This window comes from Panthera leo, chromosome B4, assembly GCF_018350215.1.
Source record: "Panthera leo isolate Ple1 chromosome B4, P.leo_Ple1_pat1.1, whole genome shotgun sequence".
Classification (NCBI taxonomy): domain Eukaryota; kingdom Metazoa; phylum Chordata; class Mammalia; order Carnivora; family Felidae; genus Panthera; species Panthera leo.
This window is the reverse complement of record NC_056685.1, coordinates 90,236,465-90,258,268: the sequence shown is the minus strand read 5'-3', so window position 1 is coordinate 90,258,268 and position 21,804 is coordinate 90,236,465.

The following is a 21,804-nucleotide window of genomic DNA, read 5'->3' as shown; positions in this document are numbered from 1 at the left end:
TTCTATTCTTGCTTAAGGAGAAGGAAGCTTTAGTAATGGGGAAAGAACAAAGGCTCTGGAGTCAATAAAACCTGGTTGGTTCTGTGATTTGGGACAAGTTACTTAATCTCTCTGGACCTCAGTCTCTTCACCTGTAACAATTATGTATATAGATAGTTATGTCTATATATGTCTTATGTCTTCATATGGAGACAATTATAGCTGCCTTATAGGATGACATGCAGGATTAAATGAATTAATGCATATTAAGTTCCCAACAGAGTACCTTCCATACAGAAATGGATTAGCTAAAGTTAAACTCAGATTTGGAGGAGAAAGCAAGAGGGAACATGCATGTGTATACACACATGCATACGTGTGTGCTTGTATGTGTGCATTTATTGAAAAAATTTAGGATGTGTAGCGTAGATTCTGGGGTGGGGATGATGGGGGAATGGGTTGGAATTCTTGGAACCAGAAAAGAAATTGCTGATTTCTGAACTGGATTTGGTAATTGGAGAAAATGAATTTCTCTGGAATTCATAGGGAGAAACATCTATGTCTGAGAGTAAGCTCTTTATTGAAGTGTAACATACACAGAGAAAAGTTAATGGTTCAAAGAATGTTCAGAGCGTGCACACTCATGCATCCAGCATGTAATGAGGAAATAAAACACTAGGAGAACCTACACAAGCTCCCCCATGACACCTCCCACCCACCGACTAATCACCGCCACACCCCCTGGCAAAGGGAAACTCTTGTCTGATTTCTAGCTCAAAGAGTCCTTGGCCCATGTTTGAACTTTATATAAGTGGAATATGTAATTTGAACTCTTTGGTGTCTGGCTTCTTTCTCTGATTATTGTGTTTGTGAGGTCCATCCGTGTTTCTGGGTACAGATGTAGTTTGTTCATCCTCAGCGCTGTCTAGTATTTCAGTGTGTGAACATACCTCAGTTTACTTACTCATTGCACTCTTGCTGCTTGGAACATTCTAGTGTATGTCTTTTGGTGAACATTTCTGCTGAAGGTGTACATAAGAGGGCAACGGGTGGGCCATAAGGTATGCACGTGTTCACCTGTTATAGATACTGCCAAGCAGGTTCCCCAAAGGACTATAGTAATTTACACTTCCAACAGCAGCGCCCCCACCGGAAAGTCCCAACATCTATTGTAAGATACTTACCAAAGAAAGGACCGGATAGCTTGGCTTCTTCTGTGGTGTCGGGTTTTGGCGAGAAATTATAAACAACTTCTCTTCTTCCAGAGCTCTACTTTGGTTCACTTTGCAATGTGATGCCACCTTCACTACAAACCTTCCCACACTCTCTGGTGCACGGTCCACTGCTGGGTGTATTCGATAGGGCCCTCTCCAACTTTCCACAAATTGAAGGTCTTTTTCGGTGACCAGTGCAAGCTGATGGTCCAAATTGACCATGATGATTAAGACATACATATATGCACACAGAGTAGAAATGACCTTGCGCAAAGCAAATAGAAAGATTTGTTGAGCAAAGGCATTTGAAGGACAAATTCACACCAAGTACAATCTACTTCACCAAGGGAGAGTGAATTTTTGGCCCAAAGTCTCCCCGTCTCCCCTCGGCTAAAATTTCTGTGTTAATATACAATGCCAGGGGCTTTCCCATTACTGTCACCCCCATTGAGCTCAGGCATGACCCCAAATCTGCTCCCTGTTGCCATGTGGAGAAAGTTGAAACAAACTAGCCATCCCTCCCCCATCTGAGCCATTCTGGCTCCTGGAGAACTGGTGACGCCAAAGCGTGAAGCTGACACTGTCTAATTGTCTTTGAGCAAGAAAGTCTGAATGACCCCATTTGAATCTCTCACTTTCATGTGGCAATGGGAAAAGCAGGCCGTTTGCACATGACGGATAGAGTGCAAGACTTGCTGTAAATGTTGTTTATATTGCCTGGGGCAGATCAAATGACTTGAAGGATTAACATATCAGAATAAAAAAACTCAGATGCATGAGGAAAAGCCAGAAAACCCCACTCTCCTCAACACTGAGTCATTTTTTGACAGATTCAACTTGGCAAAAAAAAACCCCACAAAACTATGTTGGGCTATAGTCCCTGCTCTGTTATAGGAGACTTTGTATGGAAGCAAAATGTAAAAAAGGCAACTGTTGCATGAAACCATTAGACCCTAGATCCAATGCTCTTTTTCTGTCCACTCTTTCAGGGATCTCCAAGCCAGGGAGGTCTGCAGACAGAGCCTGTGCTGGCCCATAGGTATGGCCTTCTCCTGGCCCATTGCTTTTCTTCTTACAGTCTCAAGGAGGTAGATACCCAGAGCTTGTACTAAGTCGGGATCATAATCAGCAGCACATGCAGTGATGAGCCCAGTACTGAGCCATTTACACATTCTGGCCATTCACACATCTGCAGATTACTGGGAGAATGTGGGGATGGCCCGGGTGGGTCATTTCTGGAAAGCCATTCTTCACACACCATGCTTGTCTGCCATACCCCAGCAGTCAGTCCCAGGCCTGGTATTTATGTTCGCTTTCAAATCCCTGTGTCATATTACAAACAGCACTAAATTCCTACTGCTGCCTTTTTGGGGTGGGGGTTATAGTATTTTTCCAGCACTGTTTATTTTAAATTTCGAGTTATTATTGTTATTTCTTCTTGGTGGTTAAAAGTCCAGTTGGAAAAGTTTTCCACAAGACTGAAAATTCCTAAGAAACCCTGACAATATTCAGCATTCATGATTACCTAGACGGACATATTTTATGAAAATTGCATTGCCTTTGAATGACTTCCTATGAATGAGCTTGAATGTTGGGATTCTGTTGGATTGGATTTCAGAACATATTTAACATATTTCCATCTGGCAACCTTGGGATGTCTCTCAATAACAGTGATTATGAAAGGATTGTTATTTGGTATAAAAACATTTGCTCAGGTTGGACAAGGCTTCCTGAAAAATGTTGTACATCTTTATGGCTGACGTTTTTGTTGTTTTGAAATCGGTGGGTTTTTTCTACCACCAGTTTGAAATATTTCACCATAAAACCCTCCCTATCCCACCTTGAACAAAGCTGGCAATTTTCCCTCAGAATTGTAAGAACTCAAATTAAATCAAATCCATGAAAATACTTTTATTAGTGGGAAGCTCAAGTTTCCCATGTTTGTATAAAAATACTGATGCTTGTATAGTTTCTCATTTCTTAGGCTGGAGACGCAAGGAGCTGAAAGCAGGAGTACTCCTAAAATTTAATTTTTTAATGATGGACTTCATGTTCAAAGGAAGTTAAGATTTTTTTTCTTTTAAGTCTTCAAAATATCTCTTAAATAATTTGTGATATTCAGAGCACTTAGAAATATCCAAATAAAACAATACTAAAGGTCCAATCTTTTGTGCCTAAGGGAGAGAACTGACATGAAAAGGCACAGTCAAGTACAAGGATGATGTAAGAATAACTGGCACACAATCCTGGAGAAAAAGGTGGGAACTTATGGAAGGCATCAATATTTATATGAAATATGAAAATATGAAAGTCTTTACTCACAGGTCTGTTTAGAGATAAGAAAACCAAAGACCCAGAAGACCGTAATGACAGAAAAGCTCCATGAAGAAAAGATGTTTGCTCTCACTTCTCTCTTGATGGCTCTGTCTCAATGGGTCACTTAGACGTGTCCAGTGTTGATCACCATTCAGAAGTTCAAAAATCTCATCAATGAAATCCAAAACATGTCCTCTTACTTGACCAGCTATCCACCTCTCACTGAAAAGGACCTCAAAGTTGAAGAAGGTACTCTTTGGGAATATGAGCTATATGGAGGCTACAATAATTCTTTTAAGCTATGTGAGCAATCAATTTTGAGGGACTTTTAAGTTAAAGCACTATTTTGAACATGGCACTATTTCCTTCTCTTTCTCCTCTCAAAAATTACCCTAGGAGAAAAAGAAGAACAAGAAATGGAAAAACAGATTCCATCTTTGATAAAACTATAAAACGTATGCAAACACAAACTACATTATATAAAAACTGAAAGTAGATGGAGAAAGGTTAAATGACATAGCAGAGTGGAGGAAAGTCGAATCTAAGGATTCTCAGAGGAGATATTGACAAACGTTGTCCTGAAAGAAAAGACACAAGCCCTGGAAGCTCTAGGTACTCCAAATGATGGTATTCTTATTCAGAGATGGGAATGGGGCAACAGGGGAATTGGTTAAGAAGCCCAATAGGAGGAGACTTTTGCTTCTAGCAGTGTGGCAGATTTGATACAATAAAAAGTTCCCTCCTGACAAAATGCAATTAGAGCCTGGATAAACTACAACAAGTATTTTAATACATTTTGGGATTACTAAAAAGTAAGAGAAATCTTCAGTTTCCTTCCCTCACCTTCTTCTGAGGAGGAAAAAGAAGAGGTAGCTGAAACTTGAGTACAGAACCACAGTACCAAATAAACTCCAGTAAGTAAATTCCTGAGTTGCTTGCCCTGGGGTAGGAAAAGCAAAAGTGTCAATACTTGAGTTGGGGTTGATAGACTAATCATGGCCTCATGTGAAGATAAGAGAGATGAACATGAATGGATGGAGACAAATCCACACATGTAAGAAAAATCGTGTATACTAAGCAGGATTTGAAAAAAAACGATGTAGTGCAATTGAAGAATTATAAGGAAAAAGGCAATTTAAAAGCACTCATAGAGAGGAGAGAGGCCACCTACAAGCGAATAAGAATTAGGACAGCTAAAAAAGAGAAAACAACACGTTCAAGTACTCTAATATATGAGCTCACCAGTTAAAAGAGATTGTGAGGTTGGATTAAAAAGATTCCACTATATGATGTTTAAAAGAGACCCACTAAAATATAAGTTTATGGCAAGGCTGAATATAAAAGGTACATTCAAAAATATATATGCTGAGCCATAAAATCTGGAATTGTTATCTTCTTTTTTACGAATCAAAATAGATACTAATCAAAACCATTATTTGGGATAAAGGGGATCATTACATATTGATAATATTTAATTTACCTGGAAGAAATAATTATACTAAACTTGTATCACCAAAAACTAGCCTCAAAATATACAAAATTCAAGAAGATAGAACTACAGAGAGATCCTGAAAATCTGCAATTATACGGGAAGATTTCAAACTATTTCTGCCAGTTATTGCAGGTCAAGCAGAAAAAAAAAATTAGTGAAGATAGAGAAGAATTGAATGATGCAATTAATAACTGTCACATAACAGAATTAGTAATTAGAATAGACATCTTTTTCTTAAGTACACAGGATATTTATAAAGATTGGTCACATCATAGGCTATAAAATACACCCCAGCCAATCTTAAAGAATAATTATCATGCAGGCTTTGTTTTCTGACCACAGTGAAATTAAGATAAAAATCAGTAATAAAAATATATATGAGAAATCACACTCCTAAATAATTCATAACTCAAAGAGGCAATCATAATGGATTTTTTTAATTGAATGATAATGAACATGTAGAAACAAAATTTCGTAGGATGCAAAAAAATACTATTTTAATATTAAATTCTTAGAGTAGAAAAGAAGTAAGAAATTAGTAAGTTAAGCATCCAATTTAAGAAGTTAGAAAAAAGAACCCAAATAAAGTAGATGAAAGGGAAAATACAAAATAAGGGCAGGAATGTACTAAATAGGAAACAAAGATACAATACAGAGGCTCACCAAAACCAAAACTGTTTGTTTCAAAAACTAAAATAAAATAGACAAATCTTTGGTTATCTTAGTCAAGAAAAAAACATGTCACAATTAAAATGTAATAAAAATGAAAAGGGGCCCATAAATGTAGGCATGGCAAATATTAAAAACAGTTAGTGACTAGTGTGAACTTGATGTCTATAAATCTTAAAACAAAATCACAGTAAACAAATTCTTAGAAAAATTAAGCCTAATAAAAATGAAATCAAGAAGTAGAAAGTCTGAAGAGTGTTATAACCACTGAAGAAATAAAATCAGTAGTTAAAATAATCCCACAAAGAAAGCATTAGGCCCAAATGTTATTACAGGTGAACTCTACCAACTACCAAAGAACAAATCATTCCAATCTAATGCAAACTCTTCTGGAGAATTGTAAAATACCCTAGCTAACTGTATAAAATCTATATACTGTAAGGGGAGAACGAGGTAAGGACAGAATGAATGAAAAGGAAAAACTATGAGGGACTCTAACTCATGAGCCCAGATGGCAAAATCTCACCCAAAAGACTAAGGAACCGATTCCACAAGTTGAATTTATCTTAGAAACAAAACACTGGTTTAACAGTAGAAAACCTATACACGTAAGTTGCCAAAATAACATTTTAAAACCTTCAAATTTAACAGATGCAGAAAAAGCATTGAATAAAAGCCAACACCAATTCATGATAAAAAATTGTCACCGGGGCGCCTGGGTGGCGTAGTCGGTTAAGCGTCCGACTTCAGCCAGGTCACGATCTCGCGGTCTGTGAGTTCGAGCCCCGCGTCAGGCTCTGGGCTGATGGCTCGGAGCCTGGAGCCTGTTTCCGGTTCTGTGTCTCCCTCTCTCTCTGCCCCTCCCCCGTTCATGCTCTGTCTCTCTCTGTCCCAAAAATAAATAAAAAACGTTGAAAAAAAAAAAAATTGTCACCAAACAGAGGGGGATATCTGTAAGTTGATCATCTCCCAAACCAACGATAGTATTTTTAGAGGTGAAAGTAAGAATCATTTCCCTTAAAATCAGGACCAACACAAAGATTTTTGCCAACACTGTAATGTTCAACTTTGCATTGGGCATTCTTGCCAATATAGTAGAAAAGGGGGGGAAATGGTAACCATGGAAGAAAAGATTGATAAATTTACTACATTAAAATTAAGAATAACTGTTCACCAGAGGCAAAGTATAAAAGTCACCATAAAGAAAGTGAAAAGATAAGCAACAAACTAGGAAAATGATTGCCACACATATAAAATAAAGGATTTTAATATCCCAAATGGAGAAAGAATGCCTATAAATAATTTTTTTTAAGGATAGCCATAAAAAATTGGGGAGAAAATGGCCAAACATCATGGATAAGCGTTTTTCACAGCAGAAGGAACACATATGGCAATCACATAGGAAATACTCGCCCAGTGCCCATCAGAATAAGTGGCAAAAGGCCCTCCCAGTGGCATAGCAACTTTTCCAAACTCTAGTGGCAGAGAAAGAGCTCATAATCAAAAGATTAGAATCTCCACTGGATAACATAACAGCAACTCTAGAAAATAGAAGTCAATAGAACAGTGCTTCCAAATTTGAAGGGAAAATGACTTTCACCTTGGAGTTCTAGACTGCCAAAATATTAATAAGGTGTGAGCAGAATAGAGTTATTTTCAAACACACCAAGTCTCAAAAGTTTAACACTGGGCACGCCTTTTCATAGGAAACCAAAGATCTGCCTGAATGAAATGAGGATGTAAATGAAGGGATCCAGTACCAAAGGAACCAGCACAGGAAAAATGTGATGGGGATCCTCAGAATGATGACCCAATTAGGATCTAGGGCATCAGGAGTGCAGAAGGTCTAGAGAGCAAGTGATCCAAACCAGAACAGGGAATTTCAGAGGTGTGAGTAGGCACACGTAAGCGCACTAGACTTCATTATGGATATTTCTAAGAAAAAGGTGTAACTAATATATTATCTGATGTATTTGAGAAAATGGAAAATTGTTTTAAAGTTATTTTACGAAGCTGTTGGAAGATGTAGAAAAGCTTCAGTAGAGAATCAATGAGATAAATGAATAAATGAACAAGTGAGAACATAAGACAGTGATTAAATCCAAGGAAAATCAGAAGTTGTACAGAAGAAAAATGTAATAATACTATCCTAACTTGGCTCAACAGTAAACAATTATTTTCATTGTTATAATAATGGAGACCCTAAATGTGGATGTAACCAAAAATTGTGATAGAGCTTTGTTGGATGGATGAGGGGAGAGAAAAGAGGGATGTAGGAGTTAAAATAATAAGCCAATAAATGATGTCTAAAATTAATGAATTGGGGCGCCTGGGTGGCTCAGTCGGTTGAGTGTCCGACTTCAGCTCAGGTCACGATCTCATGGTCCGTGAGTTCGAGCCCCGCGTCAGGCTCTGGGCTGACGGCCCAGAGTCTGGAGCCTGCTTCTGATTCTGTGTCTCCCTCTCTCTCTGCCCCTCCCCTGTTCATGCTCTGTCTCTCTCTGTCTCAAAAATAAATAAACGTTAAAAAAAATAATAATAAATAAAAAAAATAAAAAAAAAATAAAATTAATGAATTAATAGATGGCAACCTGTAATATCATTTCAGAGCATGAATAAGATGTCAGCAGAGACAGTAAGAAGGATTAAAGTGACCATGCCTAGGGAATATGATAGAAGGGGAAGAAGGGCCAAGATCTCTTTTTCGTTATGTCTTTTAGCACTGTTGTGCTTTTTAAATCCGCACATATATTTCTTTAGTTTAACAAATGTTTTGAGAAACATATCAAAAGCTAAGTCACAACAAAGTAATTGAGGCTCAGAGGTATTTAAGGAACTTTCTTAAGATGGTGGCCGGGAAATAGGATGGCCAGGACTTACAGTGTTCCCTACTGATTTGACTGATTCCATTAATGGCTCTCAATTTTCATATCTTTTGCTGTCTATCCCTTTGGTAGGGATTGCTTACACTAGTTCCAGATGTGGTCATGTAACCCGCTTATGCCAGAGGGACAGTAACAAATAAGACAACCAGAGGTGTGAATAGCATTTGCACACTCCCACTTTATCTCCTAATCCCTAATGAGAACACGCACAGGCCAGCTAGTGGGAGGGATGTGTGGGGATATAGAGGAGAACCCTGTTGTCTCAGCGGTGGCCAGCCCCCAGCCAGCCCTCCGGCGGACTGTGGACCTGTGGCATAGGACATGTGTCACCACTGTATAGGAAAGATGCTCTCTGAGTCTTAAACAATGAGAAGGCAAGTGCTAGCCAAACTACTTTTTTTACAGGGAAATAAAACACTTTCACTCTCAATATTTGTAATGTTTTAAATTATAGCATACTAAATAAGTGTTTGTTTTACACTTTTTTTTTCATTGCCCAATACATTTATGATTGGGACTGTAAGAGAGCTTTCAGTGTCTCAACCAAAATTTTTAAGGATCACAGAACAGCTGGAATTTTCCCAGGTGATTATGAAGGCCACTTTGCATCGTTTCAGCTGGCATGGTTACTTTTATGGTCTCACACTATCACGCAAAGAATTACCTGTGTCTAATGTACAGATTGTCACTGGTGCCCTCACTGGACCCACGGGTCCAGTGGTCACGTGTCACACACAGTGTCGGGGGGAACGCGGGAGGTTTTCACCTCCGGTGTCGACCAGAGGCACCTGACGTGCGCCTGCTCAAGATTTTTGGATATCTGTAGTTGGGGAAATGAGCCCTCAGAGTACTGACAAGTGAGTAAAAGATGATTTTCACAACTGAAGTGCGGACTGAAGCTAATAAAAATGTAAGTCTAAACAAGCTGCAAGTAAATAACAGGGATGCCACTTCTGATTAGAGTGTCAGCCACTCAAGAGGACGAAGTGATGGTCAGATCCATTGTAGAGTCAGCCAAAAATGTGAAGTGATTAGGATGAGTATATGAAATATCAATGTGTCCCCATGCTGTTAACAAACCACCTGCTCCGAGTGTATCTTGTACCGTGTATTATTAGCAACTGATAAGGCGACCATCACAGCGAGCCCAGCATTTAGTTACCAAGTGCTCAGGACATGGAAACCAACTTTACGATTTTTTTTTTCAGTGAGGTTTAGCATCGCATAATGCTCAACACACTGCTTTATCAACTTTCAATAAGCGTAGTGATTCATGTTTAGTAAACTATGAAAGACCACATACCAATTGTTTTTTCCGCCCTGATGAACGTATCTAAAGTAACATGAAAAGAAGATAGTAACAAACTAAAACGTGTTTACAGAAAGTAAATGTCATTGGAAGACACAGAGGAAGTATGCTGAAGATGCGAAAGAAACTAGTGATAGAACAAATTCCACCGTGTGGAGATTCTCTTCAAAGTCACGTTTAAGTATAGATGTTTCTAGGGTCACCTGGGTGGTTCAGTCAGTTGAGCATCCGACGTTGGCTCAGGTCATGATCTTGTGGTTCATGAATTTGAGCCGCGAATGGGGCTTTGCACTGACAGTAAGGGACCTGCTTTGGGTTCTCTGCCTCTCTCTCTCTCTCTGCCCCCACCCCATTCACGTGCGCGTGTGTGCACACGCACGCACACACGCGCATTCTCTCTCTCTCTCTCAAAGATGAATGTTTTTTAAATTATTTTAAACATATACATAAAAAAGGATATGTTTCTATCACGTCTCAGCTTATGGTATTTGCTAGATGAAGAACTACTTGTGTGTATGTGTGCGAGCCCATAAAGGGAAGGTGGAAATAACATGTTCAATAAACGTGTTCCATGGCAAACCATCAATGCCATGGCTGCTTTGACTAGAGTATTAGAGAAAGAATGGATTCCACGAGAAGGTTACAGAAAGACCTCTGCACATGATAGTCATCCCCTGCACTATTTTATGCATGGACAAGCCCTCTCACTAAGGGACTGAAGCCACAATGACGTGCTACAGCATGTCATTGGTGTGGTTAATTTTATAAAAATAAAGCATGGAAATACGGTCAATCTTTATAATACCTTGCAAGGAGATAGCTAATAGCTACGACAATATTTTATACTTACTAGTGACTTCATGAAAATGTTATCAATCTTAAAGATGAGGTTTATTTTTAAGTTCCAAATTTTCCAACCATTTCTGTGAGGACAAGTGTTGGTTAGTAGTATGCAATCTAACTATTATCTAGAAGAAATATACTCAATCCATTCCTTCAAGGTAAGAGTGACATCTCAACAATGAGTAAGTGCCTTTTAAAAGAAATTCAGGTCTTGGAGGGAGCATTTTGAAAATGGGTATTTGGAACTGGTACCCTTTTTGTGTGATGTTTATTTTTTTTAATGTTTATTTATTTTTGAAGGAGAGGGAGACAGAGTGTGAGTGGGGAGGGACACAGAGAGAGGGAGACACAGAATCCAAAGTGGGCTTCAGGCTCCGAGCTGTCAGCACGGAGCCCAACACAGGCCTCGAACTCACAAACCGTGAGATCATGATCTGAGCCAAAGTCAGACACTTAACAGACCGAGCCACCCAGGCGCCCCACTTTGTGTGATGTTTATTGCCAAAAAGGTATGTGTCTTACCTTAAAGAATAGTTTAAAATCAAATGCTTTTTAAAAAAAAACGAGGATTCAGATTTTAAAAGCTAAATACGACCCAGTTCAACAGATTTTTCACATTTGCTAAATATTTTTCTAAATATCTAAATAATTTTCAATAATACTTTATTGACATCTGGGAATATGAAGATCTACTAACCAAGATTTTACAGACACCTTTGTATACCAGCAGTTGGGATTTAAAAAATGAGTATCACGATCTATAAGTGAACCTACAGTGCACCTTTCCATAGGGATGTCATTGTGGAATGTAGTTTTCAGGGATGTCATTCACTTAAGCAAGTATTTAAAATAAACTGAATTTAGATCCAGACCTGAAACACTGCTTCACCAAACTGTTAAACCGAAAGTTTAGAAAATTAATGATGGATTCCAATCACACCTCTTTCACTAAAAATTTTACTTAAAATCTTAATATTTTAGTAAAAGCAAAAAAAAAAAAAAAAGCTTGGGTACCATTAAGCTAACATTTAAATGCGTTTTAAACTTATGTTTTATATTTTTATCCCATCATTTAAAATGACCCATCTTCCTGTATAGTTTAGAACGTGGACACTATATCGCTACAGTGATGGATGTACATAAATTAAAAGTAAGTGTTGATACTAGATGTACATCTGTAAGAATTTTATATTTCTGGAGCTGCAGGACCAAAAAGTCTCCCCATGTAAGAGCAAGAGCTTTGAAGTCAAATGGCCCCGTCTTTGCCATGATATTTTCTAGATACATTATCATGGTGAAGTTATTTAACCTGCCTGTGCCCCTGTTCTCTCCTCTGTAAAATAAAGATAACAATATTACCTACCTCGGGGTCACAAACCCAACGCCTACAAGAAACAAGTAGGTTAAAAAAGAGTCACATGGCTTCCAGAGTCTGTATTTTATGTTCCCATCTTGGTAACGAAAAGGATACAAAAATATTTGTCTTTTGTAAGAAACAATAAAGCAGCACACGTAGGAAGATAATTGGGAGCCCATAGGAAGCAGTGAGGCTTGCAGCAGTCCAGGAATGTCATCACCTCAAGTACGAGGTACCACTCGGCACAGTCTGATAGCGACCCAGAACCGCTGGGTTCCACCTCTGTCAAAATAATCTGGAAGTGGGTTATTATGTAAGGTCTCCTAATTTTTAAATATTGGCTCATAGGTTTTTTGAAAAGGTGTAGGTGAAGAAAACACACCCTCAGCCTCCAGTCTGTGACTTCTCTCTCACCCAGATCGAATGAGATAATGAATTTTAAGAGTCTAGCCTCGGGGCGCCTGGGTGGCTCAGTCGGTTAAGCGGCCGACTTCGGCTCAGGTCATGATCACACGGTCCGTGAGTTCGAGCCCCGCGTCGGGATCTGTGCTGACAGCTCAGAGCCTGGAGCCTGTTTCGGGATCTGTGCTGACAGCTCAGAGCCTGGAGCCTGTTTCGGATTCTGTGTCTCCCTCTCTCTGACCCTCCCCCGTTCATGCTCTGTCTCTCTCTGTCTCAAAAATAAATAAACGTTAAAAAAATAAAAATAAAAAATAAAGAGTCTAGCCTCTGAGAGGCCCCTGGGTGGCTCAGTTGGTTGAATGTCCAACTCTTGGTTTCAGATTGGGTCAAGATTCCAGGGTCGTGGGATTGAGCCCTGCATTGGGCTCCATGCTGAGTATGGAACCTGCTTAAGATTCTCTCTCTCTCTCTCTCTCTCTCTCTCTCTCTCTCTCTCTCCCTCCTTCTGCCCTGCTCCCAACTCATGATCTCTCTCTCTAAAATAAAAAAATAAAAATTATAAATATAAATACTCTAGCCTTTAGTAAGTGCTGGGGGCAAGTGGGCAGTAGCTGTTACCTATCAGGTGAAGGTTCTAGAAGGATCATGAAGGGGAAAGAGGCTTGGGGACATGGGCATTGCCCGGATGACAGATCTAGGTGGATGTTAGAAGAAATGATGGAGCAAGACAGAGAAAATGGGAGAGGAGTGGAAATGAATATCACCATCTCTTTTGTTTAGGCCTGATTCTAGCTTTGTTCCATCTACTAAGATAATTATTCCAAGCGTCTGTCCTCAAGAGGAACTCCAAATCTACAGCCAAGGCATAGATAGTGATAATGGAGGTCCGTTTGTGCTAGGGGAAGAAAGGAAATTGGCAATGTACTTTAGCAAAGCAATTCTATGCCTGGATTTAAAGGATGACTCAAGTCTACCACTCAGAAAAGGCAGGAAGGACATTTTAGGCAAAAAGTATGTGCCCTGAAAATGTGGCAGAAATCTGAACGGCTGGGGGTAGGGTGAGGAAGCAGATGTGAGGCTGGAAGGGGCGGGCCGTAGCTGGATCGTGAAGGGCCTCTCTGTAGGCCCTGCTACCTGGTGCTTGGACCACATCCCAGGGTGGATGCCGCCGAATGATTAGCTTTATGTTTTCAAAAGATCATCGGTGGCCTCGTGGCCTCTGAAAGAAATGGAGAGACCCTGAGAGACAGAAAGCCAGTTGGCAACTACTGGCATCGTCCAGATGAGCTCAGGATGGCCTGCCCTTGAGCAGAGCAAGCAGAGTAGAGGTGGAAACAGGAAAGACTTTGCAGAAGCTGCTTTCTTCTTAGATGTGCTGGACCCAGAGAAAGCAGAAATAATTACTGAGACCTCCTTCCAAGAACCTCTACCTCCTCAGGGCGCCTGGGTGACTCAGTGGGTTGAGCATCTGACTCTTGATTTGGGCTCAGGTCATGATCTCACGGTTCGTGGGATCGAGCCCTGACGTCAGACTCTGCGCTGACAATGCAGAGCCTGCTTGGGATTCTCTCTCTGTCCCTCTTTCTCTCTGCCCCTCCCCTGCTCACACACTCTCTCTCTCTCTCAAAATAAATAAATTACAATGTGGAAAAAAAAGGAATCACCCTCTCCTCTTTCCCCTTCTTCTCCCCTTTCTCCCCTCCCTCTTTCTCTCCCCCCTTCTCCTCCTCCCTCTCCTTCCCCTTCCTCCCCTCTGTCTTTCTCTCCCTCCTCCCCCTCCTCCCCCTCCTCCTCTTGGTTCTCTCATATATATATATATATATATATATATATACGTATGTATATATATATATATATACGTATATATATATATATATATATATATATATATATATATATTCTCACAGAGGAGAAATGTTTTTAACAAGAGAGAGGAGGTATATGAAAAAGCATTGCATCATGGGACGATTTTGGAAAACCACTACTTTTCAAAGTAACCAGAAGTATATTTGGAAAAAGTCACAGCCCATACAAGTCCCTTACTAAACTAACTGCCTCCCTCTCTCTTGTGTCTCTGGACTCTTTATTCTCTTCTCTGGGAAACACCACGTACTCCCCAAAACACTACGTCTCGTCTCCAAATGAAGTCTCCCCTGATTGTGCCCCTGTCTCTGCTATACCCCCTTCTCCCAGCTGAGAGGAGGTGAACACAGCGCTCACACTTCTGTGTACCCCCACACAACATGCCGGCATAATGTGGAATTAGCTGCGTGTCTGTTTCCCCAACTAACTGCAGGTACTGAGTCTTACTCAGCTTTCGGTTTCCTGTGCCTCTCCCATCAAGGGCTCAATAAATGTGTGTTGAATGGACGAACCCTGTCCAAGGGAGATAAGCAGGACACGGCAAAAGTAGAAAAATGTTTTGATGTTCTTACTTGGCAAGGTAAACGTTGTGATCGCATCTAGTAGGGAAAAGACTTGGCATTTGTAAAATCTGACATGACCTGTAATACATGTTAGAATTCTGGGACTTGGTACTAAGGAAAAACTCCGGGAGAGATTTGAGGAGATCTTTACGTTTTTTTCCCCCAAAATCTCTTTGCCTTTTCCCTAAGGGCATAAATAGAAGTTTCGGGTGTAGAGAACCAGGAACCCCACTGGCCATGTGTGGGGAAAAGGCCCCTCCTATGTAATTGGATGTAAAAAAAAAAAAAAGAAAATTTCTTTTAGACAGGCACAGGATCTTGGCTGAAGTTCAGCCACATACCTATTCTAAGCTGAATTTGGGTATAACCCTAATAATTACAGTTACTCTTTAGAAAAAGAGCCCAAGAGGTTTACCTGGAGATTTTTTCCAGATGTAAGCAGGTATGTGAGAAGCGCAGTAATGAAGATGTAAACCGGATGAGGCCATTTTGTGCCCCGTGGTCCTCCCTCCAATCGCTCGAATGCTAGGAGATGTTCCCCAGCAATCATAAGGATGATGCAACGCAGCCATCTAACAAACACCAGATGCCTGACTGGCCTTACAAGCTGTGGTGTTAAAGAGAAGGGGGGCACGAAACACCAAATTTGAATGCCTCTGCAGTTATCAATCTGTCATAAATTGTAATCAAACAGAAACAAACCTCTTTATTCCATCAGTTCCTGGGATAGGTCCCTCATATGCCTTGCAGGCCTGCTCTGGGTGTGGTTGGAGCCCTCGGGAATCTGTCCCCCTTCTTCAGTCTCTGCAGAGTCTCACTGACTGGGTGACGTTGCTCAGGACACCTCATCTCCACCCCCCAGGGCTCTACATCTTTCTAGATGAGGAGCCATTAAGTGGCTCAGCTATGCCAGAAATGGAAGATTTTCATCAAGTGCATCTTTAGTATAATCTCTATTCTTCCTTTTTTCCATTTGGATTCAAAGGTGGCTTCGTGTGTGTGTGTGTGTGTGTGTGTGTGTGTGTGTGTGCGCGCGCGCGTTTGGTAGAAATCACTAGGAACATCAATGTTAGCCCTTGGGGGGCGGGGAAGAAAACTCTCCATCATTGAAGTGTAAAAAGATCAAGGTGTACGATGACTAATTAGCCCTGTCTGAAATAAAGCATTCACATGGCAGATTATACTTTGGAAGGACAACTTGCAATTAATTTGAAATAAGAAGTGATATAGCCACATTTCTCTACTTGTGTAAAACCTACTGAGCACGATCCGAACAGCCAATGTCCTACGTTGGAGGCACTTTAGTGCTGAGGGGGAAGCCTTCGAACAAACTTGGGCTTCAATCTGGCCACGTGCTGGCTGTGTAACGTGCCTCAACTGTTCTGAGCTTTAGCTCCACCATCTGTAAAACGGGCAGACGACTACCCACCTCCTACTAGAGATAACGGATCGAGTGCCTGACTTCTAGAGATGACTTCATACACAACGTCATCAAGGTAAAAAGAAATCCCATGGTGAAGCTGAGGGCCTTGGGGATAGAGCTTCGGGAAACCACAGCTTAACTCTTACCAACTATCTCCTGTGCTAATACAGACACCCTGCCTCACTTTGCTTTCTAGTTATGGCTACAGCTTTCTACACCCTCATCCTGCCAGTACAGTGCTGAAGTAAGCACTCAGTCGCTACTAGCTGACTTGCCTGCTGCTTATTCCTGCAAATCTGTCAGGCTCCTGCCCAGCCGGGATGATAACATGGGAGTGTATTTGCTGAGACTATCGGTGGTGGACACTGCGGGGGAGGGGGGGGGTGGAGTGCAAAGCTTGAAATAAGAATGAGGCTCCCCGGCACGTAATCCCACAAGTTAGTGTGGTTCCACAGCCAGCCTAACATTTGGAAAAGTCTCATGTGGGCCTGGGGATCTAATCTGGTTCCCAGATCTCAGGTCATTGTGGCCCTAACCTGTGATGGTTGCGTGATGGCACAGCAGGCTCTTGGTCCAGAACCTGCAGTCGTTGTCTGGCTGATCCTTCTCCAGGTTGGTCCAGGATGAGGCTAGCCTCCGGGAGCAAGTGCATGGGAAGAGTTCTGGCTAGAACATTCTGCTGTGGCATGTGCACCACTTCAAAATGGTGCACTATCTATCGGTTATGCAGTGTATAATAAACTTTAGTTAGAAGTCAGTACAGGTGCTTGGAAATCTGTCCCCAAGTGTTTTGGGTTTTTTTTTAATGTTTATTTAGAGAGAGAGAGAGGACAGAGAGCGAGCATGAGCAGGGGAGCGGCAGAGAGCGAGGGAGACACACACTCTGAAGCAGGCTTCAGGCTCTGAGCTGTCAACACAGAGCCCAACGCGGGGCTTGAGCTCGGGAACTGTGAGATCATGACCTGAGCCAAACTCAGACCCTCAACTAACTGAGTCACCCAGGCGCCCCGGACACATGTTGTTTTTTTTTTTTTTTTTTTTTTAATGTTTATTTTTGAGAGACAGAGACAGACCAGGAGCAGGGAAGAAGGGTCAGAGAGAGAGTGAGACACAGAATCTGAAGCAGGCTCCAGATTCTGAGCTGTCAGCACAGAGCCCGACGCAGGGCTCGAACTCACGAACCATGAGATCATGACCTGAGCCATAGTTGGGACACTTAACCGACTGAGCCACCCAGGCACCCCTCCCCAAGGGCAAGTTTTAATTCAACCTTTCTTGTATGCTAACATCTCTTAGAATTCATTTCGTGATTAAGATACGGGTAATGACAGCAGTTTTCTGACAAAAAAAAAAAAGTCACGATTCGAATACATGGCCACCTTGTAAAAAAATCTCTTGATGGTTTTAAATAAAACCCGTGTTGGTGATGATAAAAGGTACAGGGACAAGGAAATGGGGGGGATGGGAAAGGTCATGTGTCAATTTGTGCACTGAGGTCTGTTCTCTAGCTCCTGGAATTGCTGGGCCGAGCCCCGCCACAGACACCCTGCAGTTCTAGAGAAGCGCTGGGCAGCCCGGCTTCAACCCACAAATGCAAACTGGGGTTCAGGTGTTGGCTGCGGACGAGGACACACTGGGGCTCCAGAACAAGACGAACGAGTGGGCGGCGAAGGACGAGAGCAGCTGACCGCCATGACACTTTGGGAAAACCATTTGACCTCTCTCTATAGAAAGACAACCAGTGACGATAATACAAGGCATGTTTGAGTCATCAAGAAATGCTTTTGAAATGAATACTGTTTGCCTTTTTCTCACGAAGAGTCCCAGGGCAGTGGCTGTCAAACTAGAACAAGCACCCTCATCACACAGAGGGCTTGCTAAGGCACAAACTGTGGAGGCTCCGTTCCAGAACTGCTGTTGTGGTGAGTCTGGGGGGAAGGCCTGAATATCTGTCTGCATAGCAAGCTCCCGGGTCATGCCAGCGCTGCAGTCTGGGAAGCACTTTTCGAGAAGCACAGTTCTCAGGTCCGCTCCACGAAACTGCCGGCTTGTGAATTTTAGGGTCCCAGGAATTGGCTGAAAACCAAGGTCTTCGCCACCTCACCACCTCTGCAGAATCAACAGGTCAACCAAACAAACCAAAACAATTTAAAGATTTCCACCACAAATACGCCTATACTGAAACGCTTCTGTACAGATGACTTTGAAAGGTGATTTCATCTGTGAGCAGCGGGGAACTCCTAATGGGCTACCCCAGAGACCCATCCTTGACGACGGTGTGAGTTTCCCGGCAAAGTATTTAACAGAAGCCAAGGCATCAGCATGGCATCATTCCTACATTTTTATCCACAGAGTTGTCATGAAGGAACTCCCCCAAGTCCGTATTTTAAGCACACGAGCTGCTAAAGATGCTGCTGAGGTGAAGGCTGGGTAATTCTGCAAACGTATCCCTTTCCTCCAATCTTTCCGACCCCTGCAGGCCTTTCCTGGGGCCTGGGGTATGGACAGTGGCACTCGACCCTGTGATGAGAGCCCCTGCGAGCAGAGGCCACATCAGATAAAAGGCCCTCTCTACAAACTACAGACGTATCAGCCGGTAGGAGGTCGACAGAGCGGGCTGGCAAACTCCAATGGATGGTCCATGTGTCCGGGCTACAATAAGAGGAGACTTCAGGAGTCAGAGAAGAAAACATTTTTATAAAGAAATTTTATTGCATAATTTCTGTATACAATAAACATAGGAAAAGGGTTTTTTAATGAAAATTTCATAACGTTTTTCAAAAGTTTTGAACCGTTTGGAGAAAAATCATTACAAAGCTGTCTAAGACAAAAATACCTGACCTTCGGAACAAACGAGAATCCCTTTCAGAATAGTCCGCGTTTGAAGCAGGGCATCTCAATTCAATGAACATGGAGAGGCTTTTGAGTTGCTATGGCATTTGCAATAAGTATTTAAATGCATCTAAGAAGTGAAAAGTTTAAATGTGTAGAAATGTTCTCTAATACAAGACAGGCTGCTGCTTTCTTCAGATCCGTTCTGCACGACGGGACAGATGTACTTTATACACACCAGCAGAAGCCCACGTCTCCTAATGGTAGAGCAAGAGCTGGAGTGCAGAGGGGGAAAGTCCCATGCATTTCCTATGTTAAATGGCACAACTCTCACCGATCACCTACACCTTGCCATATTGACTCAGTTCATTGCACTCCATATCCTGCAAAAATAAATCTAGTGCTCGACAGCTGACATTACTGCTCACCGACGTTTTAGTAATATATTTCTTTAACATAAGACAGAAATACACTGAAATTTTATACCACTTAAACTCAAAAGCAATCTGGAATTAAACCACATGCATATACCCCGCTTTTTTTTTTTTTTTCTTTTCCAGTGGATGCTGCATTTTTCTTCAAGTTGATGCTGGAAAATGTGGTAGAAGAAAAACCGGCCTTCCTTGAAACAAAGACAAAGGGTTAGAAAAGAAGGAGCTGTTGAGGGCAATGTTAGGCCCCATAATAAAAATGAAAGGACAATGAGAATTCAGAATCTCTGGGCGGAAGGGAAGAAGCTCCTCATCTTCCTTGTCTACCCAGATATGGTCGCTAGTGTCCAGCAGACCCTGGGGCAGGCTACCACGCACAGCTGGAGTGATGGGAGAGGGGCTGGGTGACCCAAAGGGTGGGTGTGCCCTGGGGCAGGGAAGTCTCAGGAGGCCCCCGTCTTTAGCCGACCCCCCATGGGATCCTCCAGTCTCTGGGAAAGGATGGGGCTCCCTCTGTGAGCTCAGGGCAGGCTGCCAGGATGGTCCGGGAGCTGAGGCTTCAGTGGTCTTGAATTTTACACCTCATTTCCAGAAAAATCCCAGGGCCCGAGGCGAATCAGCCAGGAGCTGGGAAAGGAAGAGCGTGACTTATCTGGAAGAGCGTAGGCTACGTGGAGCTGTGGCCCACGTGACGACACAGTCACCAGAGTATCAGGGCCTCTCCCAGGACGTGGTGTAGACACATGGAAGAATGCGGACGTGACCCCACTGCCATTTTGATTTGTCACTTCCCATTTTAACTCCTCGTCGTTTCTCATTGTAAAACTGTCAAGGGTCCCTCTTTCTTATTTTTGTCTTGGTGCTTACAAGGAAAGATGTCAGTTTTCATCAGCCTTCAAAGATTTACAGAAGGAAATTTTTTTCAGGACTGCATTTCAGGATTCGCGGTCAAGGCTACAAACACAATATACACCAGTCATAAGCTGTACCTTCGCACCTGGCTACGGCAATGTCATCTGAAAGCACCACCGTTCATACCTTTGGAAACCTAATTGTGCACAGCGCCCCCCACTCCACCAGGCTAAATGCTACACAGCAACTGAGCAGCGCTTCTCGGAGTGAAACCAGCCACATTGCTACAAAGAAAACTTTCTGGCCCTTGGCCCAACTGTTTCCATTACCAATCAGCTAAGTCAACCTTCTCTCCACTTCTTTCCATTTCAAATGCTTGGGCTTCAGCCTTTGAGGCAATTAGAACCAGATCAGTTTAATTTTACAACACTGATCTTAACTGTACAGCAATATAGTGACTTTGCCCTGAGAGTGTCGGTTATCTTATAAATATTGTAAGTCCCAGTTTACACATGAAGAGTAGGCATGGAGAGGCTAAACGGCTGGTCCCGTGTCACACAGCAGAGAAGTGTCAAGGGTGGGACTTGAGCTCCTGCTTCTTCCCGTTTTACCCCTAGCCTCCTTCCAGAGGTCATGTGAACCTCTGTGTGCAACGTCCCCCCACTTTGGGCTCTGTTACTTGCAGTATCTCATCAGCTTTTCTGCTCAGCTCTGGGTATTTTAAGACCCAGGACTTCCTCCTTGGTCCTCCCTGCTCCCTTCCTTCCGCTGCCCTGATGAAGTGTATTGTCCCCAGTATTTTCTTTTACACAGTGGAATTCACCAAAATGCCTTTCCAGCTGCAGCTGGCATTAGGTGCGGAGGCACGGACTTATAAAAGGCAATGGCAGGTGTTCCTCTTTGTGGACTTTGGACAAAATGGGGCTCAGCATTTTACAGTTGTCTTACATTCCAATGTTTTCAATGGAAAATAAAATAAAATAAAGGCCTAACCGTGAGGTAATGTTTACTCTCTGCCACAACACTCGGCGCACCCCCTCGGATCTGGCAACAATTTAACATAAGGAAAGACTTTAGACCTTCACACCCCTTTAGTGAGAATAAACGACCTTAGCTCAAACTTTCCACAGAGCTGAGAAGTCTCACAAGGCACCAGGCCGCCCTTATCTCAGGTGGGCCTGCACAAATGCCGCAGGGCCATGTGTCTAGAGGTCTGGGTGCCCGGCCCCCCGCTGCTGCGCCCTCTCTGCTGCACAGGGGATCTCGATCTTCACGTTAGAAGGCCAAGCGCCTTCTACCTCGTAAGCAAGGGTGGGGGCAGGGAATCTCAAAAGAAGCTATGTGCTCAAAGAAAATAATGCCAAATGATACTCA